The following is an 18,892-nucleotide window of genomic DNA, read 5'->3' as shown; positions in this document are numbered from 1 at the left end:
CAAATAAAGAAGCCATCGGAGCAAGTGACTGTCATGAGCCTTCCTTCTCTAGTTTCTTCACTCATGGGTATTTTGTTTTCACATTTTTAAACATTAATGATCACCAGGGCCTGTCCTTAAATTCTTCTTCTCTATATAATCGCTCTTCCCTGTTGGTTCTTACCCACATCACTGTTAACTGCTCTATGTTTTTTATTTGTAAAATTCCTTTCCGGATCTTTCTCTTGAATCTAAGGACTTTATATCCAAATTCTCACTGTGCATCTCCACCGGTAGTCATTCAGCAAACACATTAAAGCCCAGGCTAGACAGTCACCTTTCTCAGTGGAGGGTCAATCTGTCAGGACGTCCTGGCAGATTCTACTTTCTCCCCTCCCTCCAATCACCAATCACAAAACTCTTTATTCTTGCCTGGTCACAAAACCTTTCTAAGAGAAGAAACTTGCAAAGGACAAATACGATCAAGTCAGACAGAAATCTTGTCAAACATCCCCCTTGTTTGGAAGCAGTTAAGGAAGACAGGCAAGTCTGAAGGCTTATCATACCAGTGGTTTCTAAGTCTGAGCGACTTCCACAAATCGGGATTAACCATACCCTAAGGTCACAAGTAGACACTGGTTTTCCAAGTGAGCAATCAAAGTGAAGAGTCTGGTGGAGTCTGGTGGATTCTTGCCAGAAACGGCAAGACAATTGTCACTATGTTATACTGTGTTTTGGAAAATAATGCCTTAAAATGATTCAATTGTACTCCCTTTGGACGGCGTGGATGCCTGAACCCCTTGAGCCCAAGGGTTCCCGGAGCTCCTAACTAGCATTGGGAAGACCGCGTACAGCACTTGCGACTCTGGGGAAGACAGACTAGGGCCTCAGGAAGAGAGTTCTGTCAGGAGTTGCAGCCCCAGCACACCTCCGGGTACCACTCTACTCCGTGTGAATGCCGAATGAAAAGCGCACTAGTTTTCTCTCCCGCTCGAAGTGCCGACGTAACATCTGCCTGAGCAAGATATTCCTGACAAAATATCTAGCGGGGCCTCTGTTTACAACGAAGTCCTTGAGTCAGGTCAAGGTTGAAAGGGACTTCGCCTAAGTGGATCTAGGCTTAGTGGTGTTGGCTTCATTTAGCTTTAGACGGGGAAAAGGAAAAAAAAAAAAAAGAACAAGCACCAGGGCTCGTCCGGGATTTGAACCCGGGACCTCTCGCACCCAAAGCGAGAATCATACCACTAGACCAACGAGCCAAGCTCTCCGGTTTGTCTTCCTATTTAAGATTATTCATTTATTCTGTTCGCTGCATCACGTTGTATGAAGACCATTTTTGATTCCTCTCCTAAGCCCAGCGATTTTCTCCAGACTTAGGAGCATCAGCGTGCGGATTCAGGGAAACCTGAGCCACAGCGTTCCAGAGGCAGATCTGTTCAGTAAGGGACTCAGGTTGAGCTACTAGTCCACCTGTGGACCCTCTTGCGAGGGTCTGAGTTCTTACAGAGTTAGGACAAACTTCCCTGCAGGTGGCCTGGAGTTAGAGGACAGGTAAAGACAAAAAACCACATTGATTTCATCGAAAGCCCTCCCGCCCAGCGTCTAGAGCTGAGGAACTCGATACCACGCCCCTGCGGAGGTCAAATACTGGAACCACTGCCTCAGCCTGCCCACTATGTCAACGCCCTGTATCATGCTCTTGCTGTTTTCTTTCAGCTTAATTTAATGAACTTTGTACTATAGATCTAGATTTAAGGCGCTCTTCAAGGGAGCGCGGAAGGCGGCAAACGTCGGGAAGAGTCGACCATTTCCAATACCGTCTTCTTTAGAAGCCTACTCTGGCCCGCTTCTCCAGCACCCAGAAGGTGGTGGGTGGAATGGGAAGGGAGAGCGTTGTCCTTACTCCGCAGTCTCTTCTACTTGGGGAACGAAGCTGTTGGGCTCTAGCTTGTCTGCCTTGGTCACACGGTGCACCGCGCACCGAGCATATTCCTGGCTCAGGGCACAAACTTGATAAACAACGAACGCAGAGCTCAATATCCGCGCCAGATTGCTGGGCGGGCTAAGATGTGAGAGAAAAGAAGGGGACCGCCCCCTTCCCAACCATTCTCTGCATCGCCACTCTCTGTTGATTCTAGAATTCAGGTTGGTTATTTAGAAGAGCTCTGAGACCGAGGGAGAAGCAGCTGCCGCTCAGACTCCGAGCTGTTGGCAAAGAGTGTTAAAGGACCGAGGGAAAGGTTACTCCTCTTCTAGTCTATTTCTGCTTCAGGAAACCTGGAGGAATCGCAGACCCAGGCTGACTAAGACTGAACCTGGTTCCACGGATAGATCGTGGTGGGGACGGCCTAGACCCTTGAATGTCTTCACCTCGGGCACGCTCTGGGCTTTGAGAAGTCCGCCTTTCTTTAAACAAGAACAAAGCCTAGTATTAGTCTACGAGAGCTGTAGCAGTTACTTTTACAAGAATCCAAGCAGATAGGAGACAATGACGTGATGCCGTGTCTCGCACCCTCACCTACCCCACTTTATCCCAGGGCCGCGCTGGTGGCTCTTGTGTTGCCCAAGTTCAGGGACTTGTCAGGCCTGAGCCTGAGGAGCACGCAGTGTGGGCGCTACCAGTGCTCTTCCAGTGACTTACATTCCCGTTTGGGCCTAGTCAAGAACATATTTATTCTTCGTATATAAAGAAGCGCTTCCTTCCAAAGAAATTTCTTTTAATTTTTAAATATCTATTACATTTTATTTAAATGTCATCTAGTTGCAGGTTTCAAAACTTAGGGAAGTCGATGGTAAAAAACGCATTGCGCGTCGGCTCCATAGCTCAGGGGTTAGAGCACTGGTCTTGTAAACCAGGGGTCGCGAGTTCAAATCTCGCTGGGGCCTAGAGAGAGTACCTTTCCTAATGAGGGTGGTGCTTCCTGCGCTTTTCTTTCTTACACTGACTCTTGAAAATAAAGGAAGCAGTGTGTGAAGTTTCAGGGAAAATTATCTTCTGAAGATTTGAGAGGAAAGATAATAGGATTGGCGGAGTCCACATAACTACGTTTAAGGTCAAGAATAAATCAACCTCGGCCAACAGGTTGATCCTCCGGCTGCCACCGGAGCGTGGAGTCCTGCGCATTTTCCCACTTGCAGCCTGCCTGACTTCCCAGTTTTTCCTTTGTTTCTGGAGCGAGAACTGATTTTCCGATTACTCTGGAACAGCTCAGCCCAGAAGCTATGCAGATACACCCCAATCCGGACGGTTTCTGCTCTTTTACTTCCTCCGACTCAGCCTCTGTGTCCTGCCCCAGGCTACTCCAGGATTCAGTCTACCCTAGATTCAACTCTGGAGATTTCTTGACCTCCACTTTAAGCCCGAACTTCAAATACAAAGAAGCTAGGCCACTCACTGGCTGTTACTATAATCCTCAGTAGTCGACACTTTATCACACTAGACGTACCCTTTGGTAGCTCAGCTGGCAGAGGGGAGGACTGTATTGGTGATTAAGCTTCTGTTTTCCTTAGATCGCTGGTTCGGTTCCGCCAAGAGAAGTGCCTAATTTTTCGTTGCAGTCTCCTATTCAACTAGGTTTTATCTCCTAAATCAGTACTGTGGAATGTTTAATTTGATTTTCAGGCAACAAAAGAACAACTTTTTGCCGACCATAAAACTTAATGTTATATGTCCTCTCTGTGATCATGCATTATAGGTGATTCGGTTTACTGAGGAGATATGAAATAACGGTTGGAGAAGGAAATGGCAACCCACCCCAGTATTCTTGCCTAGAGAATTCCGTGGACAGAGGAGCCTGGTGGGCTGCTGTCCATGGGGTCGCACAGAGTCGGACACGACTGAAGAGACTTAGCATGCATGCATGCATTGGAGAAGGAAATGGCAACCCACTCCAGTATTCTTGCCTGAAGAATCCCAGGGATGGAGGAGCCTGGTGGGCTGCCGTCTATGGGGTCGCACACAGTCGGACACGACTGAAGCGATTTAGCAGTAGCAGCAGCATGAAATAACGGTACCCTTTTAAGATTTGAATGGTATCTCCTAATCTTGAAGACCAGCTAGTCTTAACTGAATATTGGGTAATATCCCTCAATCTCTTCCCCCAGCCCTACAATATTCCCTTACTATGAATAATTTATACTAAGCAATTCAGAGTTTAAAGAGAAATACTGTAGAAATATCTGTCCTTCAAAAGAGTGTGAACAAACAATGTAGAGAATAAGCAATGCAAAAAAGCAAAATATGCATGTGGGAATGTTCTTTCAATAATAAGAAATAAATACTAATTCAAACTAGAGGATTTCGTTTTACCACCAAATTACACAGTGTTTACTGTTTAATACTGGCCAGGGTACAGTGACAAAGACTTTCTCATAAAATTGTCACTACTTTCTGGAGTAGTACAATCGGGTGTAATAAATCAGGAATCTTAAAAAGACATTGTGTTTTAGAAAAAAAAAAGTGAACATCGTGTTTCATCAAGTATTCTTTTCCTACTCCTAGAAATTTATCATTCATTTTTGGAAAAAAGGAAATATGGCAAAAGATGTTTATCTGTGGGTAAATTGTGTTCTGTATAAATAAGTATTTTTTAAAAATATGCTACATAATGCAAAGGACATTTTTTAAAAAAACAGAGCTTTAACCTTATAAATGATGTTTAAAAATACACCATGCCACAGTGGAAGAATACGAAACTAAATATATTCTTTCCATACAATCCAGCAATCACATTCCTAAGTACTTACTCAAATGAGTTGAAAACTGATATCCACACAAAAACCTGCCCATGAACCAGCTTTATATGTGTATTATCTTCAAAACTGGGAAACGGTAAAGCTGTCCTTCAATAAGTAAATAAACAAAACTGTGGTACATCCATACAATGAAATACTATTCAGCACCAGGAAGAAATGAGGTATCAAGCCATGAAATGGTATGGAAGAACTTTAAATGTGTATAAGTGAAAGAAGCCAATCTGAAAAGGCTACATACTGTATGATTCCAACTATTCAGCTGGAGAAGGAAATGGCAACCCACTCCAATATTCACGCCCGGAGAAGCCCTTGAACGGAGGAGCCTGGAAGGCTACAGTCCATGGGGGTCACAAACAGTCCGACATGACTTAGCGACTAAACAACAACCACCACAAATACTCAACATTCTGGAAAATGCAAAACTATGGAGATGATAAAAGGGTCAGTGGTTGTCAGAGGTTATAGGGGAGGGAGGAATGCATTGGGGAAGCCCTGAGTATTTTTAGGGCAGTGAAATTATTCTGTATGATACTTTAATGATGGTAGATATATATCATTGTGCATTTTGTCAAAACCCATAAAATGTGCCACACTAAGAGTAAACCGTAGTGTAAACTAAAGATTTTAGAGGATTTTCCCCCCTCTTCACAAAGCACAAAAATATGATCATTGTGTATATGTGTGTGTGAAGAACATCGGTGTCTTAAGATTTTTCTTAGTGAGAGGTGGATTGAAAGGAAAGGCACTGATCTGGAGGAGTCATCAAAGAAGATGACCTGTGAGGACACAGAAGATAATTTTGATTGAGGAGAGGGAATGACATAAAAAGGAAGGCAGAATCAATGTGTCACCAAAAATCCCAAGACTTTGGTTCCTGTGCAGAATCCTCATTGTCTGCTCTGTACCTTTCATTCTTCAAGGCGCTGCAGGGAAATACTCTACCTCTTTGAGAGAGCTGTACAGCCTGTGGGATAACACGGGCTGAAACGGCTGAGAAGGGCAATGGGACAACCATTCTGATAGGGCACTACTAAATAGACCCTGAGTGTATCCCTTCCTCTTTCCCACACTGAGTTAGGTTCTCAACAGGCATTGAAACTGGGTGATTCAGAGACCGGGACAGTCTCCAAGGTAAGTGAATTCACTTAGAAGGGGCAAAGCAGTGGCTAAGCCAACATTCACAGAACACTCCACTGGGCTTGACACCCGGAGTCAGCCAAAAATCAGCTTTTAAGAGTTTTGGAATCACAAACCCAACTGCAAAGTCAAATTCAAAAGAACCATTTACCTGCCCTGCCCCAACCCTTAAGGCAATGATGCCTGACTGAGAGCTGGAAGCCTGGAAGGAAATGGCTTTCTGCATGGATGCATTCATTCATCATCTTCAGTTATAAGAGTAATGTGATTAAAACCAAATCAAGTCTGTGCAGGTTCTTTCCAGAGCACAGAGCTGCAGCTCCTAAACCAGTGTTGGCTCCCAAACCAGGGCTGATGGGGGCTATGGGGCACTATCTAGGAAGTCTTTCCTACTGGATGGTGCCTAAGCCAGGTCATGAGAATGATTCGGTGTGAGTGTGGATTTTATAAGAGGAGGACAGAAAGAATTCCCCCTTGTGAGAATGCAAAAGTTTAGATACAAGCAAAGTGAGGTGCAAACAACTAGTTTAAGCACAAGTTATTGAGAAGAAACCGAGCTAACCTGGTTTGAAATAAGTATTTCAGAGCAGGATTGAAAGGTTTCCTGGAAATTCTTGCCAGAGAGAGGTTTTCATGGATTCAGCTTGAATTATACTACTTCTGATTTACGGCTATACTAAAACACACCGTTGGCAGTGGTGGGATTCGAACCCACGCCCCCAAAGAGACTGGAGCCTAAATCCAGCGCCTTAGACCGCTCGGCCACACTACCACGGGTGGTGCAGATACCTCATCCCTGAGCTGTTTACTACAGTACCCGTGCTCATAATTTTGAATTTTCTTGAGTAGGTGGAATTTCCCTCAGTGTTTTCATTTATCCCTAAGGACCTGAGCAAACTCGGAGAGAGGAGAACCCATTGTATTCTCACAGGCCTGAGAAAGTTGTCAATGATTATTAGCGCAAATTTCCTTGAAAGACCTTTTCTTTAACCGAGGCAATACCACGCAGAAAGGTGGGGGGGGAAATCTCACTGGAGACTTATTGCAAGTGGTTTCAGAAGACTAAGAAACTCCCCTCTGTGGGGTCGTTGGTCTATGGCTGTGAAACTCACAGAGAGAATCAGGTCGGAGATCAGATCAAACAACAGGTTCGCTTCCGTTGACAGATCTGGCAAGCCTGTCGCCGATAGACAGGAAAATCCTTGGTCGCATTCCCTGCAGGTTCGGTCAGAGAGAGAGATTGGTCTACTTTTCCTGAAAGTAGCACTCTGGGATAGACCCACGCACACGCGCACTGCTGTAGCCTCTGAACAATTTCCCTTACAGAGGGACCAGGGTGACTGACTCCCAGAGGGTGGTTACATCCAAGAACTTTCTCACACCGGGGAGGGGTGTGTCCGAGTTTCCATGGGTTCCCGAGCAGCTAAGCTTCAGATCTTTTCTTTCGAATGGAGTAGAGGGAAAGGAAAAGTTTCAGGAATGCTCCCAGCCAGGGATCTTCAGCACCCCAGTGGAATCGCATACCTGTCGATCTGTGCTCCGCGGTAAACCCTGGATTACAAGCCACCTTATTCATTGCTCTTTCTGATTGACCATTTCTGGGTCTCTGGAAGCAGAAACTCTCCTAGGAGTCTCATTAAAGTTTCCTAACTTCCTCTTACTCCCCTCCTCCATCACTCCAAAAAACCACACCCTGCTCTTGCCTGCCCTTGCCCCAGAGCCTCGGAGGTCCTTTCTCGGCGGCCTGAGGGTTCGCGGTCAGGGTCAGGCGTGCTTCTCTGTATTTTCTTGGGACGAAGGTCTTGCTGGTTCCCATCTTCGATGCCAGGAAGCGGGGTGGGGTGGGGAGCGAGGAACACGGAAGAACTTCTAAAAAAGCTGATTGGAAATAGGGCTCAGGAAGCACCGGATGAACGTAGAACCAAGACGGGGAAGCAGGAAATGGGAAAAGCTGGGGCCACTTTAGGAAGAGTTCAAGGCCAGAGGCGGGCTCTCCTCGCACTCCCCATCAGCTCCCTACTGCCGCCAATCCCGGTGCCTCTGGGTCAAGTCCCCTCCACCCCCCACCTCATCTCACCCCTCTCCCACACTGGGTTAGATGCTTCCTGATCGCTCTTTTTCGCTCTCTCGTTCCCTCCCTCTGCTCCCAGTTGACAGGCAATCTGAGCTCCCAGGGTGGAACTGGGTGTCAACCTGTGGGCTCCCACCTAGTTCTTTCTCTCCAGAAGGTACCGGAGTCACGAGCGTGGCCATATTTATCAAATTATTTTGTCTAGTAGTGAACCAGGTGAGAAACTCAGGGTCTATGGATTGGTCCTGGGAAATCTCACATGGAGGCTTTTGATTAGAAGATTAAGTGAGATCATATTTAGGTCTCAGTGCTAATTTGGTAAACATACACATTTAAATAAACCACAGCTTCTGTAAATGTTTTGACTTTTTTTTTTTTTTTTACAAATATGGATTCCAAAAAAAGTACAGAGATTCTGGTAAGATGGAAGTGACCTGGAAGTGACCTGAACCCTTGATTATTTATTTATTTTTTAGTTCTAGGTCAGGGCAGTGAAAGGAACCAGCTGACAAGAAAGCACTTGATCATTACAGCAGAGGTCCCTTTGATTCTAAGGGACTGCATGTTCAGGCTCCACAAACTGACAAGCTTCAAAGCATTTTCTTATCAGGACAAAGTACCACAGTCTCACCTGCCATTCTGAATTTCCTTTACTAACCAGTGTGCCTGGCCTCCCCTATTCAATCACCTGTTATTGCTCGAGCACTCATTGTCTCCTTAAACTCACAGGATTCTTCAATGGGGAAAGTATTTTGATCTGTTCATCACCGAAGTGGATCATCTGTTAGACTGATAGAGACCTGAAATCAGAAGTCTTAGGTTTCCTAGTGGAATGCCAGCCTTGCCAAATACTTAATTGACAAACATCTGAAGCCCTTTGGAAAAATGCCTGATAGAGGTAAGTGTGATGTTTGTCTGGCACATGCCTATTCTTTCCGTTTTCAGTGTTGGGTACTAGTATTTTAGGCTCTAACATTCTGCAACATTATAGGAGAATTTAACATTGGATTTCCTGCTATCCATACCTTGTCAATAGTGTAAATGATGAAAATTTACACACAAGTGGGAAATTTACTTTAAGACCTTGATGCTCAAGGTACAGTCTAAGAACCAGCAGCATCAGCATCTCCTGGTAATTTATTAGGAATGCACAATCTCAGGCCCATGAATTGGAATCCTAATAAATTCCTCCAAAGTTAGAGAATTGTTACAAGTACTCTACTTTCCAATCTATGCTTCAACTGTTCTATTCTCTATTTAGGGCATTTTAAAGTTCCCACCAGACTTGCACTACATTTCAATGTAAGTCTCTCACCCTAGCTCCAGTAGAGAGCCATCCAATTACTGGCTTGGCTCCCATCTGCATGCGCTATAAAAATCTCACTAAAAGTTCTTTATGACCCCGTGGACTGTAGCCCACCAAGCTACAGAATTCCATAGAATTCTCCAGACAAGAATACTGGAGTGGGTAGCCATTCTCTTCTCCAGGAGATCAAACCCTGGTCTCCTGCACTGCAGGCAGATCCTTTACCATCTGAGCCACCAGGAAAGCCCACAAAAATCTTACTAAAAATTAAATACTGGTAAATAGTGTGTTCCTTTTGATGAATGTATCAGATAGTCTCTTCAGCATTTATTGAGTCCCTACTTAAATATTTAGTAGCTTTTTCATGGTCTCGTGTGTTTAGTACATTGACCATCAGAGTAATACAAAATACTGTGATGTATTTATACCTACAACTTTTCTAAAATAACTATTTGAAGAAAAAGGAGAGAAGGGAAAGGGAAATCTTTCCCCTTATTTTCAATAGGAAGAATTAAGCCTCTTATTTTAAATTTGTATTTGTCTTTATAATGTTTACTGAAGTTTATGGAAGAAGTGGGACAAAAGGGAACAATCTCACCAGGCTGACTGCCTCTGCAAGCTTCAGGTGAAAAGAAATGTAACCCTGAACATGCTCAGCCAAAGGGAAAGAGGAAACTTATGAGACATTCTTTTTTCTTTGTTTCTATTCATCCCGCTGGAAGTAATAACCTCCTTCTCCTCCACCCAACCCCCCCAAACTCAGTCACTACAAAATATTGTAATAGTCTGGCTACTTTGGGTTTTGGGAAGATCCCCTGGAGGAAGTCACGGCAACCCATTCCAGTATTCTTGCCTGGAGAATCCCATGGACAGAGGAGCTGGGTGGAATACAGTCCATAGGGTTGCAAAGAGTTGAACACAACTGAAGAGACTTGGCAAGCATGCTTTGGGTTTAAGAAGATAAAATCTGACGTACACTTCATTTTCTTCTTTGATTTCTCTACTACCTTGTCTAGCTTCTGACTCCGGTTCCAGAGTATCCAAGTACTCAGAGGGCAGCTTCTTGATGAACACACAAGAGTAATTATAATGGATTTAGGCACTTAGGATTAGGTAATAGGGAACACGAACCAAGAAGCACTGTGAAAATTGAGAAAGAATCTTCTTTTGGTTCTTCAAGGTATATTACAACCGACCCCACATCCACCAGATAAATCTGTGCTCTCCATTTGGTCAGGTTAGAGGAGGTGCAGAAAATAAATAAGGTTATTATCCCTGTTGTAGCATGCTTGCAGTTGAGTGAAAGAAGATGTTTTCTGTCATACATACAATATAAATCTAGAAGAATGAATACCCACATACGCACCACCATTAGGTGGTAACACGAGTAGTAACTGATATGCTAGAGTGAGTGCAGCCTCAATTTCCCAAGGGTCAGAAGTGTAGGGAAACTAAAGAAAATAAATTTAAGAAAGCATACGTTGAGGCTAGTACAACTTTTTTTTTTGGCTAAAATTTTGCAAAGCCTTGCTCCTTGATATTCTGGATAAATAATCTATGTACCTTAGAAACAAGTCTATCTATCCATAGATGTACTTGGATGCTACTAAGATGAATAATTGATTGGATTCTCTTAATTGTGCCTACTTTTCTATATAAATTCTTGACCTTTTAAGGTACTTTAAGGTCAGTGAAAATGCAGGGTCTTCAGCCAAGGATATCAAGGAAGTCTCTTTTGTGGGAGAAAAAAAAGCTCCTTGAATGGCACACAATGCATTTTCATGCAAGTAGATAAAATGATCTTATTTGACCTCATATTTTTCTGCTTGGGCACTTAGAAATTTATTTTTGTCTACAGCCTAGACAATATGTTCTGGAAAATTATTTGGTTCCTTAGGGTATTAAAAAGCTGTGAGGTAGTGTTCCTGACAAAAATATATAGGCTGAATCCAGTTGGAGTACTGAATCCCCTCCTGTATTCTTGCCTGGAGAATCCCATGGACAGAGGAGCTTGGTGGGCTACAGTCCATGGGATCGAAAAGAGTTGGACACGACTGGAACGACTTAGCATGCAGAATGTGAGACTTCTGAGAGCTGCTATGAAAAAAGAAAGGCTGAAAGGAGGGGAATTTTCAAATTGAAAAGAAAGAATTGAAAGAAACATTAAAATTAAAAGCAGTGAGAAACATTGTTTGAATCTAGTTTAAAAAAAAAATTGGAGGGAGCCAGTTGGGGAAATTTGAAAATATGGACTATTAAATTACGGAGTTATTATAAATGTTGTTAGGTCTAACATGGTACTGAAGTTATGCTTTTATTCTTAGTTCTTATTTTTAGGAGATGTCTGTTAAGTATTTAGGTATGGAATTTAAAGGTTACAGTAACTTTCAGATTTCTTGCAGATTTAATGATCTTGGGCAAATGACATTAAAAATTAATGAGTACACGAGCAGGCCTATAGTGAGAGAATCTAAACCTTACTAAATAAAAGTGGTTCACTTCTTGGGCTTGCATGAATCAGTCCTTTTCCTCCCCAAAGTTCTAGTCTATGGCTATATTTGCAGTAAGAAATAAGTACAAGATTTTTTGTAGTTAAATACAATTTTAGTTCCTGTTCACTAGCTTAGAAAAACAGGATCTCTAAAAAGTGAAAACAAAATCCTTTAAAAAAATTGTATTATTCATACCAAGGATACATGCAAATCCGTATGTCTTTAAGGAAATATTAAAATTTTCCTCTCTAGCACCTCTTTTCCCTGCTTACTCCTAACCCTGGACCTTTGAGAGGCAATAATTCCAGCATACAAGCAAGAGTTAGGGGCTCTTGCTTCAGAAAATACAAAAAACCGCGTTGTAAACCTCTTCTCACTCTCTCTGTGGATTTCACCGCCACATAAAGGGAGTGCACCATAACCTCCCTGCCTGTCGGATATGCGCCTTTTTATTCTCAGGTGGGTCTCTGGAGTGCCCAGGTATCTGGAGTTCTGTAATATGCATCCTTTCTGGGCAGCAGAGGAACAGAAGGCAATGTCTCAGCCGACTATCAAGGTAAGGGACTAGAAGACAGTCTAGTAGCGACTCTGCTCAAAGCAGAGTCTTTTCGAGTGGTTGACACGACGCAGAAAGTTTTCAATTTTGCAGCATACCTTGGATTTTTGCTTGGGTCAAAATCCCATTTAACACAGTAAACTTACTGAAAACACGTATAACAGGGAAGATAGAGAACCAGCATACACGCGAGGGCTCCATAGCTCAGGGGTTAGAGCACTGGTCTTGTAAACCAGGGGTCGCGAGTTCAAATCTCGCTGGGGCCTAATACTCGTTTTTTTCCCCCCTCCTAAGCAGTGGCTGCAGGACAAGGGTACCCATGCGGCTGTTCCGGCAGATCTCCCCTGTCTTCGGCAGAGCGTGATAAGACTTTCAGGCCAAGTGGACGTAGTTCCCCTGCTGCTGTCCTGGTCTGGATCACAGCTGATAAATCCTCCGCTGCGTCAGGCACACGCTCGCTGGGGAAACACACGCATTTCTGCCGGTAGAAGGCACTCAAACTCGTATTTCTTTGAGAAACGCCTAGTGACGTGGCCTAGTGACGTGCGTGAGCCTTGAGGCGGAAATAAAAGGCCGTCTTACTGTGGCTCGTTGGTCTAGGGGTATGATTCTCGCTTAGGGTGCGAGAGGTCCCGGGTTCAAACCCCGGACGAGCCCTTCTTTGTTTGCTTCCGGTAATTTATTTAAAATACATGTGCTGTCGTATTTTGTTCTCTCCACTCTGCTTTGAAAAGTTGCGGCAGAGGACCCCTAGGGATGAGAAATGGTAAAGTTACGGAGAACTACGAGTTAGTTTTGAGTTCTGTCAGATGATCCATTCCTCACTCTCCTGGCTGGCAGGCTGACGTGGCAGCTCCGAGCGCTTGTCTCTAGACCTCTCAGTGCATCTGCTGTGAAAGGGAAATGGTTGCACGTTCCCTTTCCCTGCCTAGCGCCAGGGATCCCGTTCAGTAAAATAAAACAGTGTATGGGAAACTGCAGAAAGGAAGGAACAGCTTGCCCTGACGGGACTGACTCCTTTTTTTTTTTTTTTTTTCTACACACAACCATTTCAATATTTATTAGAGGATTCTTCAACTTAATTTCAATATGCAATCATTAAAAGAAAAGAGAAATAGGAACAATACATATACATCAACAAACTGGGCCAGCCAACACCTAGACTTAAACAGTGTGCTGGGAAGTCCTGAGTAACTGCAATCGGGAGTCCCAAATGGGAAAAGGTCTCAGGCAGCGTGTCCATGCCACAGGTGAGACTTCAAATTGTTATTTTGGGGGTTCCTACTTATAATCCCAGGCCGCAAAGTGATATCATCATCGGTTTGTGTCCCCAAATGCAGCTCTGGTTTGACTTTCACCTTTTTACGATGCTGTTTGTTTCCCCTTGTGAGTCACAGGATTCCGTTAGACCTCAGAGGTTTGGCCGTACTCTCAGGGGCTCAAGGATTCCAAGATCTACTCTCTTTCTTATCTAAAGCACTGCCTACTTCCTGTGCTTGAGGAAAGGTACAGAATCTGGGCAGTGTCCAGGCAGGTCAGAAACAAGGTCGGAGGCTTGTTCTCCTGCTTCTGAAGCTTGAACAAGACTTCTTCCATTTTAATTTCCCTAAAAGTTGACCTCAGGATTATTTAGGTTGGAGAGCATAGAAATAAGGCAAAAGAATACAACCAGTCTTCTTAATTCTATAAGTCAAGTAACAATTGCAGATAGTCAACAGAAATAAAGTGACCAAAGACACAAGTAATGGGTTAAACATTGCAGAGAACAATTTTTGAGCAGTAGAGGATTTAGTAAAGACAAAGTTTCAACATAAATGAGAAGTATGGTTTCATACATCAACTCTTACTTCCATTATCTTATTGGCAGCAATAGTGGTAATGATAGAATGTTCTATCAAGGCACAATTGCAGTTATCTATGGAATTTTGTAACTCTTTGGTTCCTTGCAAAATTTTACATACAGGTTCTAAGGAAAATCTAATATTAGGAATAGACAAAGTAGGAAATAACATCTGAGTCCTTAATAAAAAGTTCTCATAGGAGGAAAATAATAGGTGGTCCTGTTTCAATATAAATGATCAACATGTGTTAGGCTTCTGGAAAAAGGGGTTCCTAACTGATACATAGAAGTAGTTTCTACATCATTGGTTACAATACCTATAAACTGAGGGGCTATTTCAAAAAACATATTAAAGGATTTGGGGAAGATAGTCCATTCACAATAGTTGGTGGAGTACTCCAATAAGCATGATTCCTCAAATGTGAGAAGTTGGTCCCCGTAGCAGTCCTTAGGTAGCTTTGCCACAGTCTATCAGTAAGTGGGTACAGTTATTAAAGTAGCACATGAAATTGGCACATAATTTTTGTATTCAAGGCTTGAGCTGTATCTTTAGCAGTGCTTTATAATCTAGAAAACAGGTAAATTTTGTCCATAGACAGTCAAAGTTAAGAAAGGACAGACCTTGTTGGCAGGGCAGGAGAAGTTATCCTGAGTTTGTATCTGGCTCATGTTTCTCCAGCCTGAAGATTCCCCAATAGCTTCCTTCATATTTGTCTTTTAATTGTAGCCTATCCTTGAAGGTTGAGGTGTGAATGACAATCCTCATTACAGGCTTAGTTGAAGAATAGTCTGTATGTTGCTTTTTCTCCCAGATGGCCACATTTCTGGTGTGCCCACAGAGTCAAACCTTTTAAGTCACTGGAATCTGGATAGACTTCTGCTGCTTGGATTCAGGCCTGAATAACAGTTATACCATCATCCCGTAGAATTTGGAACACTGTGAGCATCTACATGAAAGACTTTGACTTCCCTGCTGGTTCAGATGGCAAAGAATCTGCTGCCAAGCAGGAAACCCAAGGTTCAACATCAATATTCTTGACTGGAGAATTCCATGGATAGAGGAACCTGGGGAACTAGAATCCATGGGGTTGCAAAAAGTCAGGCACGACTGAGCGACTAACACTTTGACTTCTTTCCCCTGTACTTTTAACATACCAAATGAGTGACTCCATTTTTTAAAAGAAGAGAAACTCCATGTTACACTCTCGGCGAACTTTGGACTGCATACCTGGGAAGCCATAGAGATAAAATACCAACAGCCAAGCAGGCCTCCCTGGAGAATAAAAACCAGACCATGCAGACCCGGTACCTCTACCTCCTGGAGCCAGAAGGAATGCAATGTCCACTATGTAATCTTAATAATACTTATTGATGTGGACTAAAGGGGTGGCATCACTGCCTCGATGGACGTGAGTCTGAGTGAACTCTGGGAGCTGGTGATGGACAGGGAGGCCTGGTGTGCTGCGATTCACGGGGTCGCAAAGAGTCCGACAGGACTGAGCGACTGAACTGAACTGAACTGAAACTCTATGTCCAGATAGCTTTAGAATGTAAATTTATGGCTGTAACCTGATTGTATCTCTTACTAACATTGTCCAGAGTGGATTTTAGAGAATTTGGAGGTGTGGGCTTGGGCATGTACACTTTGTATAAAAGGTTGTCACCAAGTCAATAGGGGTCCTTGGCTAAGGAGGAAACTCTGCCTGGGACTGGTGTGTAATAAACTGCACTCAACTATACAGGCTGTTTTTCTGAGTGAGTTTGCTTCCCAGAGCGTTTGGCTGTAACAAAACTGCCTGGAAACTTCAAATAGAGCTAAATACAAACTGCTTTTCCCGCCCTTGAAGGAACGCGGGTCTGAAATGTACTAACATAATCACCATTTTAAGGGTGTGTGATATATTATCCTTTAAAAGAGTTTTTATGCAGTATCACATACTGTGGTGTCTGTATTTTTTTTCTCTTTCTCCTACTCCACACTGCCTGTTAAAAAACAAGCAAGCAAACAAACAAAAACCAAAATTAAAAAAACAAAAACAAAAACAAAAAACCAAACACTCATCTAGGGTAAGGTCATCTCTAGCGGAGAAACTGAAATGATTGTTGTTCAGGCGCTCAGCCGTGTCCGACTCTGCGACTCCGTGGACAGTGGCACGCCGGGTTTCCGTCCTTCACAGTCTCCCGGAGCTTGCATGATGCCACTTAACCATCTCATTCTTCCTTCAATCCCAGCAACAGGGTCTTTTCCAACGAACAGAAACTGGGGAAGTCGCAAAACTAGACAAGTCCAGATTGTCTATCGCGAGAGGAAAGTCAAGAAACTGTATTAACGTGGCAGGATCAGCGGAGTCAACGATTTTTGATTCGCATAGTTTCAAAAACCACCTGGCAGCGGTGGGATTCGAACCCACGCCCCCGAAGAGACTGGAGCCTTAATCCAGCGCCTTAGACCGCTCGGCCACGCTACCCATCGGGGGCAGGTCGGAAACATACTGTATATGATTCTCTCTCCTCTCAGTCCCTCCACACTCAGTGGTTTATATATTTATCGCTTGGGGGAGGCTCTTCGTATCTAACCTCTCCTTCTTCCTGATATGATTTGCTCTCTTTCTTCTTTGAAGCCACAGTGCTTGAGATTTATGGGAACAGTCTTGTTGCACAAGAGCGTCTCGAGAGGCTGGACAATCTTTGTTAGCTCTAACGGGTACCGAGCGCCTGCCTGGGCCCGGCACAGTCTGGTCGCCCGGGAGAGTCGGCCCTTCCGGGTCTTGGGGTTGCTTTTCGTGGAAGGCGCCACATGGCAAGAGCCTTTGGTTCTTGGAGACGCAGAACCTCGCCAGGCGATGAGTTCTATAGCTTACAAGGGAGAGCCAGAAAAGTTCCAGCCTGACCGAGCCCAGGAACCAGTCAGTAATGTGCCGAAGCCTGAAGAAGCCTCCCACTTGGGCCCCAGTGTCCAGCCCGCAGAGGACCGAAAACAGATGTTCTGTCAGCAACACGGGTCCACTCCCCTCCCCAGTATCACAGGATCACCCCTCGGCGTGTGACTGTCCCTAATGCAACTGCCTGCCTTCGTTCCCGCAGCGTCTTTGGCTCACTCAGAAGCGAAAACATGCGGCGCAATTATTTTTTGTTGATCCTGAATTTTTTTCTTAAAAAAGATCTGTGGAATAGCAATCCGTAATGTGGACGAGAGTGCAGTGATTTATTCTTCCACTAGGTGTCACCCACGTACATAGCAAAAAATTTTACAACCAACTGTAGACGTGGCTGAAAGTTTTTTTTACTAAAGTTTGAAAAAGAGAAATGACTTGTGTGGCTCGTTGGTCTAGGGGTATGATTCTCGCTTAGGGTGCGAGAGGTCCCGGGTTCAAATCCCGGACGAGCCCTATCTCTTTTCCTTTTCTAGTCAGCTGTCTTTCCCTTGCCTTCCATAAAGCCTGTGACTTGTTGATGTTTCCTAGTCAGCTGTCTTTCCCTTGCCTGCCTCCCATAAAGCCTCTGATTTGTTGATGTTAAACACCATCACGTTAAACAAGCACCCTATGTAGCTAATAGTACAGTAAGGAGCACCATTTTATACTCCACTATTACAGATTTAAACATATCTTTAGACAAATACTCCTTGTTGTATTCTTAAATCACGAGGATAAATGCCAGATGTTATTAAGCATATTTCATATAAAATTTCTTCTACAAAATCATTATTTCTAAAGTCAAGTATCATTTCTCTTTTGTAGTTTCTTGTTATTAATCAGGAAGTGTTCTTTCAGAACTTAGGGAGATGGAAATTTTCCTCTGCAGTAAGCCTGTGGCCCATACTGGGTTACTGGGACCTCCACAAGTCAACAAGTGTGACCACATGTCTTGTCACAGAAAGCCTGGACTCCCTCCCTCATTCAAACCTAACATTCCAGGGCCCTTGGGTGTGTTAGTAGGGGTGTGGGAGTTTCTTGTAGAGTAGCACCCTGGGAAAGAACTTCTTAACAGGGGTGCTCATACATGCCTGCAAATTAGCCTCAACCTGTAAATCTGTTTAACCATTCACTGGGGGTCCAACCCCAAACCAATTAAACCAAAGTCTTTGAGGATGGTCATTTCATAACAGATCTTCAAATGTAATTAAGGTTGGCCTGGGAGTTACAGATGCTACCTAGTTGCTCTACAGGCCACAGCTGGAGACCACACCCAGTATCCCAGCAACTAGACATCCTGCATCCCATTCCACCTGCCTCAGAATCACCCGCTTCCAGCTGGTACTTCCTCTTCACTCCTTAAGTTTAGTTCTGAGTACAATCTTTTCTCTGGGATATGGGGTGGGAGGAGTGGTAACTCTCATCCTCTACACAAGGGCTAGACTCTCAGTTCGTGACCTTCACCCTACTCGCTCCCTGCCTGCTGGATATGCAGTGTTCACACCCCCTTATTTCAGTCAGATGCACTCTGACTCACCTGATGAACAAGACCTAGAAACCACAAGTAATTTTTCAGTTCAGTCAGTTCAGTTCAGTCGCTCAGTCACATCCGACTCTTCTCAGCCCCATGGACTGCAGCCCATCAGGCTCCTCCGCCCATGGGATTTTCCAGGCAAGAGTACTGGAGTAGGGTGCCATTGCCTTCTCTGCTGAAGTACCTAGATAACAGTATTTGATGCATAGTATTTTCAGAGTTGTTTTAGAGATATTAAAACCCCCCACCAAATGGAAGATGTTAACTACTTGATGACCATGAGCACATAGTCCCCAGCCTCCAGAGC

At 43.9% G+C, this 18,892-nt stretch overlaps 7 non-coding genes across 7 annotated transcripts; 4 read left to right on the top strand and 3 right to left on the bottom strand.

The window, feature by feature from the left end:
• Positions 1-1,166: 1,166 nt before the first annotated feature.
• On the bottom strand, positions 1,167-1,238 carry TRNAP-UGG (transfer RNA proline (anticodon UGG)). Its single transcript has one exon. It is a non-coding gene; the product is annotated as a tRNA-Pro (tRNA).
• Positions 1,239-2,792: 1,554 nt separating this feature from the next.
• TRNAT-UGU (transfer RNA threonine (anticodon UGU)) lies at positions 2,793-2,865 on the top strand. The gene has a single exon. It is a non-coding gene; the product is annotated as a tRNA-Thr (tRNA).
• A 3,696-nt stretch (positions 2,866-6,561) lies between these two features.
• Positions 6,562-6,643, bottom strand: TRNAL-UAG (transfer RNA leucine (anticodon UAG)). The gene has a single exon. It is a non-coding gene; the product is annotated as a tRNA-Leu (tRNA).
• A 5,846-nt stretch (positions 6,644-12,489) lies between these two features.
• On the top strand, positions 12,490-12,562 carry TRNAT-UGU (transfer RNA threonine (anticodon UGU)). The gene has a single exon. It is a non-coding gene; the product is annotated as a tRNA-Thr (tRNA).
• A 319-nt stretch (positions 12,563-12,881) lies between these two features.
• TRNAP-AGG (transfer RNA proline (anticodon AGG)) lies at positions 12,882-12,953 on the top strand. The gene has a single exon. It is a non-coding gene; the product is annotated as a tRNA-Pro (tRNA).
• A 3,569-nt stretch (positions 12,954-16,522) lies between these two features.
• Positions 16,523-16,604, bottom strand: TRNAL-AAG (transfer RNA leucine (anticodon AAG)). The gene has a single exon. It is a non-coding gene; the product is annotated as a tRNA-Leu (tRNA).
• An 849-nt stretch (positions 16,605-17,453) lies between these two features.
• On the top strand, positions 17,454-17,525 carry TRNAP-AGG (transfer RNA proline (anticodon AGG)). Its single transcript has one exon. It is a non-coding gene; the product is annotated as a tRNA-Pro (tRNA).
• The last annotated feature ends 1,367 nt before the right edge of the window (positions 17,526-18,892 follow it).

This window comes from Capricornis sumatraensis, chromosome 2 (assembly GCF_032405125.1).
Source record: "Capricornis sumatraensis isolate serow.1 chromosome 2, serow.2, whole genome shotgun sequence".
NCBI classification, from domain to species: domain Eukaryota; kingdom Metazoa; phylum Chordata; class Mammalia; order Artiodactyla; family Bovidae; genus Capricornis; species Capricornis sumatraensis.
This window is presented reverse-complemented; position numbering and strand designations above follow the sequence as displayed.